At 50.3% G+C, this 10,914-nt stretch overlaps 1 long non-coding RNA gene across 1 annotated transcript; it reads right to left on the reverse strand.

Annotated features, from left to right (window-relative positions):
* Positions 1-8,906: 8,906 nt before the first annotated feature.
* LOC129845797 (uncharacterized) lies at positions 8,907-9,253 on the reverse strand. Its single transcript, XR_008758110.1, has 2 exons — positions 9,202-9,253; positions 8,907-9,163 (listed from the first exon to the last, which is right to left on the reverse strand). It is a non-coding gene; the product is annotated as an uncharacterized LOC129845797 (long non-coding RNA).
* Between the last annotated feature and the right edge of the window lie 1,661 nt (positions 9,254-10,914).

Raw genomic sequence — 10,914 nt, forward strand, 5'->3', positions numbered from 1 at the left:
GCTGCCTCTCTCTAACAGAGTGGACTGGAGACGAGGGGGCTGTTCCTCTGGGATCTCTGTTACCCAGGCTGCCTCTCTCTAACAGAGTGGACTGGAGACGAGGGGGCTGTTCCTCTGGGATCTCTGTTACCCAGGCTGCCTCTCTCTAACAGAGTGGACTGGAGACGAGGGGCTGTTCCTCTGGGATCTCTGTTTCCCAGGCTGCCTCTCTCTAACAGAGTGGACTGGAGACGAGGGGCTGTTCCTCTGGGATCTCTGTTACCCAGGCTGCCTCTCTCTAACAGAGTGGACTGGAGACGAGGGGCTGTTCCTCTGGGATCTCTGTTACCCAGGCTGCCTCTCTCTAACAGAGTGGACTGGAGACGAGGGGCTGTTCCTCTGGGATCTCTGTTACCCAGGCTGCCTCTCTCTAACAGAGTGGACTGGAGACGAGGGGGCTGGTCCTCTGGGATCTCTGTTACCCAGGCTGCCTCTCTCTAACAGAGTGGACTGGAGACGAGGGGCTGTTCCTCTGGGATCTCTGTTACCCAGACTGCCTCTCTCTAACAGAGTGGACTGGAGACGAGGGGGCTGTTCCTCTGGGATCTCTGTTACCCAGACTGCCTCTCTCTAACAGAGTGGACTGGAGACGAGGGGGCTGGTCCTCTGGGATCTCTGTTACCCAGGCTGCCTCTCTCTAACAGAGTGGACTGGAGACGAGGGGGCTGTTCCTCTGGGATCTCTGTTACCCAGACTGCCTCTCTCTAACAGAGTGGACTGGAGACGAGGGGGCTGTTCCTCTGGGATCTCTGTTACCCAGGCTGCCTCTCTCTAACAGAGTGGACTGGAGACGAGGGGGCTGTTCCTCTGGGATCTCTGTTACCCAGACTGCCTCTCTCTAACAGAGTGGACTGGAGACGAGGGGGCTGGTCCTCTGGGATCTCTGTTACCCAGACTGCCTCTCTCTAACAGAGTGGACTGGAGACGAGGGGGCTGTTCCTCTGGGATCTCTGTTACCCAGGCTGCCTCTCTCTAACAGAGTGGACTGGAGACGAGGGGCTGGTCCTCTGGGATCTCTGTTACCCAGGCTGCCTCTCTCTAACAGAGTGGACTGGAGACGAGGGGGCTGTTCCTCTGGGATCTCTGTTACCCAGACTGCCTCTCTCTAACAGAGTGGACTGGAGACGAGGGGGCTGTTCCTCTGGGATCTCTGTTACCCAGGCTGCCTCTCTCTAACAGAGTGGACTGGAGACGAGGGGGCTGGTCCTCTGGGATCTCTGTTACCCAGGCTGCCTCTCTCTAACAGAGTGGACTGGAGACGAGGGGGCTGTTCCTCTGGGATCTCTGTTACCCAGGCTGCCTCTCTCTAACAGAGTGGACTGGAGACGAGGGGGCTGTTCCTCTGGGATCTCTGTTACCCAGGCTGCCTCTCTCTAACAGAGTGGACTGGAGACGAGGGGCTGTTCCTCTGGGATCTCTGTTACCCAGGCTGCCTCTCTCTAACAGAGTGGACTGGAGACGAGGGGGCTGGTCCTCTGGGATCTCTGTTACCCAGACTGCCTCTCTCTAACAGAGTGGACTGGAGACGATGGGGCTGTTCCTCTGGGATCTCTGTTACCCAGGCTGCCTCTCTCTAACAGAGTGGACTGGAGACGAGGGGGCTGTTCCTCTGGGATCTCTGTTACCCAGACTGCCTCTCTCTAACAGAGTGGACTGGAGACGAGGGGGCTGTTCCTCTGGGATCTCTGTTACCCAGGCTGCCTCTCTCTAACAGAGTGGACTGGAGACGAGGGGGCTGTTCCTCTGGGATCTCTGTTTCCCAGGCTGCCTCTCTCTAACAGAGTGGACTGGAGACGAGGGGCTGGTCCTCTGGGATCTCTGTTACCCAGGCTGCCTCTCTCTAACAGAGTGGACTGGAGACGAGGGGCTGTTCCTCTGGGATCTCTGTTACCCAGACTGCCTCTCTCTAACAGAGTGGACTGGAGACGAGGGGGCTGGTCCTCTGGGATCTCTGTTACCCAGGCTGCCTCTCTCTAACAGAGTGGACTGGAGACGAGGGGCTGTTCCTCTGGGATCTCTGTTACCCAGACTGCCTCTCTCTAACAGAGTGGACTGGAGACGAGGGGCTGTTCCTCTGGGATCTCTGTTACCCAGGCTGCCTCTCTCTAACAGAGTGGACTGGAGACGAGGGGGCTGTTCCTCTGGGATCTCTGTTACCCAGACTGCCTCTCTCTAACAGAGTGGACTGGAGACGAGGGGGCTGTTCCTCTGGGATCTCTGTTACCCAGGCTGCCTCTCTCTAACAGAGTGGACTGGAGACGAGGGGGCTGGTCCTCTGGGATCTCTGTTACCCAGGCTGCCTCTCTCTAACAGAGTGGACTGGAGACGAGGGGCTGTTCCTCTGGGATCTCTGTTACCCAGACTGCCTCTCTCTAACAGAGTGGACTGGAGACGAGGGGCTGTTCCTCTGGGATCTCTGTTACCCAGACTGCCTCTCTCTAACAGAGTGGACTGGAGACGAGGGGGCTGTTCCTCTGGGATCTCTGTTACCCAGACTGCCTCTCTCTAACAGAGTGGACTGGAGACGATGGGGCTGTTCCTCTGGGATCTCTGTTACCCAGACTGCCTCTCTCTAACAGAGTGGACTGGAGACGAGGGGGCTGTTCCTCTGGGATCTCTGTTACCCAGACTGCCTCTCTCTAACAGAGTGGACTGGAGACGATGGGGCTGTTCCTCTGGGATCTCTGTTACCCAGACTGCCTCTCTCTAACAGAGTGGACTGGAGACGAGGGGGCTGTTCCTCTGGGATCTCTGTTACCCAGGCTGCCTCTCTCTAACAGAGTGGACTGGAGACGAGGGGGCTGTTCCTCTGGGATCTCTGTTACCCAGACTGCCTCTCTCTAACAGAGTGGACTGGAGACGAGGGGGCTGTTCCTCTGGGATCTCTGTTACCCAGGCTGCCTCTCTCTAACAGAGTGGACTGGAGACGAGGGGGCTGTTCCTCTGGGATCTCTGTTACCCAGGCTGCCTCTCTCTAACAGAGTGGACTGGAGACGAGGGGGCTGTTCCTCTGGGATCTCTGTTACCCAGGCTGCCTCTCTCTAACAGAGTGGACTGGAGACGAGGGGGCTGTTCCTCTGGGATCTCTGTTACCCAGACTGCCTCTCTCTAACAGAGTGGACTGGAGACGAGGGGGCTGTTCCTCTGGGATCTCTGTTACCCAGGCTGCCTCTCTCTAACAGAGTGGACTGGAGACGAGGGGGCTGTTCCTCTGGGATCTCTGTTACCCAGGCTGCCTCTCTCTAACAGAGTGGACTGGAGACGAGGGGGCTGTTCCTCTGGGATCTCTGTTACCCAGACTGCCTCTCTCTAACAGAGTGGACTGGAGACGAGGGGGCTGTTCCTCTGGGATCTCTGTTACCCAGACTGCCTCTCTCTAACAGAGTGGACTGGAGACGAGGGGGCTGTTCCTCTGGGATCTCTGTTACCCAGGCTGCCTCTCTCTAACAGAGTGGACTGGAGACGAGGGGGCTGTTCCTCTGGGATCTCTGTTTCCCAGACTGCCTCTCTCTAACAGAGTGGACTGGAGACGAGGGGGCTGTTCCTCTGGGATCTCTGTTACCCAGGCTGCCTCTCTCTAACAGAGTGGACTGGAGACGAGGGGGCTGTTCCTCTGGGATCTCTGTTACCCAGACTGCCTCTCTCTAACAGAGTGGACTGGAGACGAGGGGGCTGGTCCTCTGGGATCTCTGTTACCCAGGCTGCCTCTCTCTAACAGAGTGGACTGGAGACGAGGGGGCTGTTCCTCTGGGATCTCTGTTACCCAGGCTGCCTCTCTCTAACAGAGTGGACTGGAGACGAGGGGGCTGGTCCTCTGGGATCTCTGTTACCCAGGCTGCCTCTCTCTAACAGAGTGGACTGGAGACGAGGGGGCTGTTCCTCTGGGATCTCTGTTACCCAGGCTGCCTCTCTCTAACAGAGTGGACTGGAGACGAGGGGCTGTTCCTCTGGGATCTCTGTTTCCCAGACTGCCTCTCTCTAACAGAGTGGACTGGAGACGAGGGGCTGTTCCTCTGGGATCTCTGTTTCCCAGACTGCCTCTCTCTAACAGAGTGGACTGGAGACGAGGGGCTGTTCCTCTGGGATCTCTGTTTCCCAGGGTGCCTCTCTCTAACAGAGTGGACTGGAGACGAGGGGGCTGTTCCTCTGGGATCTCTGTTACCCAGGCTGCCTCTCTCTAACAGAGTGGACTGGAGACGAGGGGGCTGTTCCTCTGGGATCTCTGTTACCCAGGCTGCCTCTCTCTAACAGAGTGGACTGGAGACGAGGGGGCTGTTCCTCTGGGATCTCTGTTACCCAGACTGCCTCTCTCTAACAGAGTGGACTGGAGACGAGGGGCTGTTCCTCTGGGATCTCTGTTACCCAGGCTGCCTCTCTCTAACAGAGTGGACTGGAGACGAGGGGCTGTTCCTCTGGGATCTCTGTTTCCCAGACTGCCTCTCTCTAACAGAGTGGACTGGAGACGAGGGGGCTGTTCCTCTGGGATCTCTGTTACCCAGGCTGCCTCTCTCTAACAGAGTGGACTGGAGACGAGGGGGCTGTTCCTCTGGGATCTCTGTTACCCAGACTGCCTCTCTCTAACAGAGTGGACTGGAGACGAGGGGGCTGTTCCTCTGGGATCTCTGTTTCCCAGGCTGCCTCTCTCTAACAGAGTGGACTGGAGACGAGGGGCTGTTCCTCTGGGATCTCTGTTTCCCAGGCTGCCTTTCTGTCCTTTCCCTGCACCTCGATAAAAATACTGCAGCACAAAGGGTCTATTCAGCAGGAGTGTGTGTGTGTGTGTGTGTGTGTGTGTGTGTGTGTGTGTGTGTGAACCGTTAAAGCCCTCTGGATCGATGATGAATTTATGTTAGGATTCGTAGAAATTATACACGAGGTCAGGCTGCTTCGCTGATTGGTTGACAGGCAATAGAGACATTTTGTGACTAAACTTTTAACAAATATTATATTAGCAAAACAAGATGAGACTTTGGAGCTCCTTAAATAATATGACGTTCAGAAAAACCTGGTACGTCGATGGTGTCATTTATAACCTTTTGATGTGGCCAGTCATTTATCTATGACTATTACACTGGTAAAGTGGACAAACAGAAGTGAAATATATTTTTTTGTATAGAAGATTTAATAAATGAAAGAGAAGCTGTTTTGAATTTCTGTTGCCAACTTCGTGTGGGAAAAACAATTGTTACCCATCAATCATTTTGTATTTATTAGGATCTCCATTAGCCGCTGCATAATCATCAGTTCCTGGGGTTCCACAGAACATGATCAGTCAAGGACTGAAATACATTTAAAATGTCACATATCGACACATACACACAATACCTAGGTCTATAATACAGGATAAATTACAATACAAGATAGTGTATTCAGACCCCTTCCCTTTTTACACATTACGTTACGTTACAGCCTTATTCTAAAATGTATTAAATACATACAAATCTTCATCAATCTACACACAATACCCCATAATGACATCACAATACCCCATAATGACATCACAATACCACATGATGACAAAGCAAGAAACATTTATTAAAAATACATTTTGATTTGCATAAGTGCTATGAGACTTAAAATTGAGCTCAGTTGCATCCTGTTTCCATTGGTCATCCTTGAGATGTTTCTACAACTTGATTGGTGTCCACCTGTGGTAAATTCAATTGATTGGACATGATTTGGAAAGGCACACACCTGTCTATATAAGGTCCCACAGTTGACAGTGCATGTCAGAGCAAAAACCAAGCCATGACGTCGAAGGAATTGTCCGTAGAGCTCCGAGACAGGATTGTGTCGAGGCACAGATCTGGGGAAGGGTACCAAAAAATGTCTGCAGCATTGAAGGTCCCCAAGAACACAGTGGCCTCCATCATTCTTAAATGGAAGAAGTTTGGAACCACCAAGACTCTTCCTAGAGCTGGCCACCCGGCCAAACTGAGCAATCGGGGGAGAAGGGCCTTGGACGGGGAGGTAACCAAGAACCTGATGGTCACTCTGACAGAGCTCCAGAGTTCCTCTGTGGAGATGGGAGAACCTTCCAGAAAGACAACCATCTCTGCAGAACTCCACCAATCAGGCCTTTATGGCTAGACAGAAGGCCAGACGGAAACCACTCCTCAGTAAAAGGCACATGACAGCCCGCTTGTCCGTGTGGCTATTTGATTAATTGTTCAGCAGTATTGGGGGTAGAGGCTGTTAAGGAGCCTTTTGGTCCTAGACTTGGCGCTCCGGTACCGCTTGCCGTGCGGTAGCAGAGTAAACAGTCTATGACTAGGGTGGCTGGAGTCTTCAACAAAAAAATATTCTGAGGTCTTGGCTGATTTCCCCATCATGTCAAGCAAAGAGGCACTGAGTTTGAAGATAGGCCTTGAAATACATCCACAGGTACACCTCCAATTGATGTCAATTAGCCTATCAGAAGCTTCTAAAGCCATTACATAATTTTCTGGAATTTTCCAAGCTGTTTAAAGGCACAGTCAACTTAGTGTATGTAAACTTCTGAACCACTGGAATTGTGATTAAGTGATTTAATCTGTCTGTAAACAATTGATGGAAAAATGACTTGTCATGCACAAAGTAGATGTCCTGACCGACTTGCCAAAACTATAGTTTGTTAACAAGAAATTTGAGGATCAGCGTGGCAGATGTGTTGTTGCCTACCCTTAACTATTTGAGAATGCTGTTCATTGACTACAGCTCAGCGTTTAACACCATAGTGCCCTCAAAGCTCATCACTAAGCTAAGGACCCTGGGACTAAACACCTCCCTCTGCAACTGGATCCTGGACTTCCTGACGGGCCGCCCCCAGGTGGTGAGGTTAGGTAACAACACATCAGCCACTCAACACGGGGGCCCCTCAGGGGTGCGTGCTCAGTCCCCTCCTGTACTCCCTGTTCACCCATGACTGCACGGCTAGGCACGACTCCAACACCAACAATAAATTTGCTTACGACACAACAGTGGTAGAGGCCTGATCACCGACAACGATGAAACAAAAAGCATAAATCACTCGCTATACCTCATTTAGATCTAGTGTTGAATAATGTGGCCCACCGACTATTGAGCAAGTGGAAGAGACTAACCTGCTGGGTGTAACCTGAGAGGGCACGCCGTCCTCTTCTAAACAGAGACTAACCTGCTGGGTGTAACCTGAGAGGGCACGCCGTCCTCTTCTAAACATAGAGACTAACCTGCTGGGTGTAACCTGAGAGGGCACGCCGTCCTCTTCTAAACATAGAGACTAACCTGCTGGGTGTAACCTGAGAGGGCACGCCGTCCTCTTCTAAACATAGAGACTAACCTGCTGGGTGTAACCTGAGAGGGCACGCCGTCCTCTTCTAAACATAGAGACTAACCTGCTGGGTGTAACCTGAGAGGGCACGCCGTCCTCTTCTAAACATAGAGACTAACCTGCTGGGTGTAACCTGAGAGGGCACGCCATTAGACTTCAGAGCAGCCTTTGATGTTATTGATCATTTATTATTGGAGGGGGAAAAAAACTCACTTATGGCATCACATCACATGGTAGAAGAGTTACTTATCGAACAGATGTAAAGTGCGGCGTACCTCAGGGCACTTGCCTTGGGCCGTTACATATGCAGATGATTCCACGTATCAGCTACCCAAATTCTAATAAGGAGTTAGGATCGGTCCCCCCCCCCGCGGGACGGTTGAGCTAACGTGATTTGTAAGTAATAAGCTTAAATTTAACTTCCCTCACAGAACTTAAAACATGGCAGTCTTTCCAGGTTGATTAAACTGCATCAATTGTTTTTCTGAGAAATAGTTGACGTTTTTAAATTGTCTGTATAATAAACGTATATAAAAGGCTCTGACAGACATGCCGGGGCAGCAGGGTAGCCTAGTGGTTAGAGCGTTGGACTAGTAACCGTAAAGGTTGCTAGATCGAATCCCCGAGCTGACAAGGTAGAAATCTGTTGTCCTGAACAAGGCAGTTAACCCACTGTTTCCTGGTAGGCCGTCATTGTAAATAAGAATTTGTTCTTAACTGACTTGGCTTTATTTAACTAGACATTGGGGGTCTCTTCAGTCCCCAGATCCAGAACGAATTCAAGGCAACGTACATTATTCCATGGAACTCCCATCTCAAATGACTAAAGCAGAATTAGCTTAACAAAACACCTCTATTTGACCCGAGTTGTAATGTTTTTTTTAAATTTGACCTTTTTAACCAGGCAAGTCAGTTAAGAACAAATTCTTATTTACAATGACGGCCTACCGGGGGAACAGTGGGTTAACTGCCTTGTTCAGGGGGCAGAACGACAGTTTTTTACCTTGTCAGCTCGGGGATTCGATCTAGCAACCTTTCGGTTACTGGCTCATCTCTCTAACTAACCACTAGGCTACCTGCCGCCACACATGTATAAGTTGTGTCAGACCCCAGTAAGACGAGCTGTCCCCATTGTGGTCGTCAGTCAGGAACTCGGCTGGTAAATGTAAGTTAGAGCTCCCACCTCTCCAGGGCCGAGGACCTCGGCTGGTAAATGTAAGTTAGACCTCCCACCTCTCCAAGGCCCAGTTTTCGTAAAGTTAATGATCGGATTACGTGTTTAGAAATAGAATGAATAGAACGTACGAATCCCTGACTTCGAATGGGGACTCCGTTCTATTCAATAGGCGAACTCCAGATTATTTTATATTTTTTTAACTGGGCCGCTGAAGCCATGTTTTAGATGGAGGAGCTGTGTCTCTAAAATGTTTCAATCACAATCCAGGATTGTAGAAAGAAATCCTCCATTTCATGATTTGACAGGACGCAAAAAAAATAAACTCACCCATCACAATGTGTTGTAGTTATAGTTGAACAGGCAGTGTCCAATAAAAACACAGAACAGACACGTAGGTAGTAGTGTTCAAAATCCCAGGTTTTTTATTGGTTGTTGGCATCCAGGTGAACCAATGGCACAAAAGATTATCACCAAAAATAAACAAAAAGGAAAGTTCCAGTTTCACAAAGTAAAAAAAAAAAAAGTGGTATATTTTTATAGTTACATTTAGTAAATTACCCAGAAACACTGAGTCAGACACAGGCATTACCATAACTACAATGGAGGCCTTCTAACCTCTCACCTGTGGGAACCAACAGTCAACGAGGCCTTCTAACCTCTCACCTGTGGGAACCAACAGTCAACGAGGCCTAACCTCTCACCTGTGGGAACCAACAGTCAACATACACACCTTTCCATCCATCCACATCATTGACCTCTGGCTAGATCACAGTGGATCACATTTACGTGAGAATTAATTCCTTAAGCACCAGATTCCAGTTGTGAGGAGGGAGTGTGAGACCAGGAAGTCATGTGAGAGATGGTGTTTGTGTCAATACCAACAGATCATTCTCCATGATAATGGCTGTGCCTTACAGACAAAATTAAAGATATTCTTCCAGTCAGAGAGGTTAACGTCCAACCAGATCAGAGCTCTGGACAGCTGTAGGAACACACACTTCCTTCACGACAACAACATAAACAGGTTACTTCCTGTCCGGGAGATCAAAATCAACACCAATGAGCTCACAGCTAGAGGATGACATCATTTCCTCTAGGTTACATTGTACATTTCCTGTGATTCAATATGAGATGAGGGGACTAAACCCGTTCGAGAATCCACTTCCAGTTTTTACACGATGCTCAGAGACCAGCAGGCCTCTAGTTCCAGACCGAACCGGTTCTATTATTTAGGCCCGGATTCAATACCATCACTTCTTTTAGACAATGCGCCGTTTAAAAAAGGCAATTTCAAAATGGCGCATTGTCCAAAATCTCCACCAATGAGCTCGCTAGCTAGATGACAATTTCCTCTAGGTTACATTGGAACATTTTACATTTTCTGTGATTCAATATTATGAGATGAGGGACTAAACCCACTCCAGAACACAGTGAGAATCCACTTCCAGTTTTTACCCAGCAGGCCTCTAGAACCAGACAGAACCGGTTCAATACCATCACTGCTTCTTTTCCCCCTAAACGCTAATTTCAGAATAAGCTGACATAAATGCAGCGTTTACCGTGAACATTGCATTGTGGGATTGAACCCTGGCCCAAAATCAGGTCATACATGATAAATACTGTCTGTCACCATGTGTTGTTTAATACCGAGACAGACAGGAAGGAGAAACCTTGATACAAAGACCAAAATAAACAGATGGAGAAAGAGAGAGAGATAGAATGAGAGTTGTTTAAGTGTTTAGTTGAGCGGGAGGGGCTTTAACAAAGCTCTGCTCTGTGAGGGGGGCGTCAGCTGTTTGAGAGTGGGCCAATCATACATCTGGGACTGAGAGACACATCGAGCCATGCTGCTATTGGACAGGGGGGGGGGGGGGGGGGGGAGTGCACAGCCCCACTAACTTTGGCAAAAAATACAGGTGGGTACTGCAGAATGGAACAGAGAGGGAAAGGGAGCGGGGGGAAAAAGGGAGGGAAAGGGAGCGGGAGAGAAAAAGGAGGGAGGGAAAGGGAGCGGGAGAGAAAAAGGAGGGAGGGAAAGGGAGCGGGGGGAAAAAGGAGGGAAAGGGAGCGGGAGAGAAAAAGGAGGGAGGGAAAGGGAGCGGGAGAGAAAAAGATGGAGGAAAGGGAGCGGGAGAGAAAAAGGAGGGAGGGAAAGGGAGCGGGAGAGAAAAAGGAGGGAAAGGGAGCGGGAGAGAAAAAGGAGGGAGGGAAAGGGAGCGGGGGGAAAAAGGAGGGAAAGGGAGCGGGAGAGAAAAAAAAGAGGGAAAGGGAGCGAGAGAGAAAAAAAAGAGGGAAAGGGAGCGAGAGAGAAAAAGGAGGGAAAGGGAGCGGGAGAGAAAAAGGAGGGAAAGGGAGCGAGAGAGAAAAAGGAGGGAAAGGGAGCGAGAGAGAAAAAGGAGGGAAAGGG

Source organism: Salvelinus fontinalis, unplaced genomic scaffold, assembly GCF_029448725.1.
Source record: "Salvelinus fontinalis isolate EN_2023a unplaced genomic scaffold, ASM2944872v1 scaffold_0369, whole genome shotgun sequence".
NCBI lineage: Eukaryota > Metazoa > Chordata > Actinopteri > Salmoniformes > Salmonidae > Salvelinus > Salvelinus fontinalis.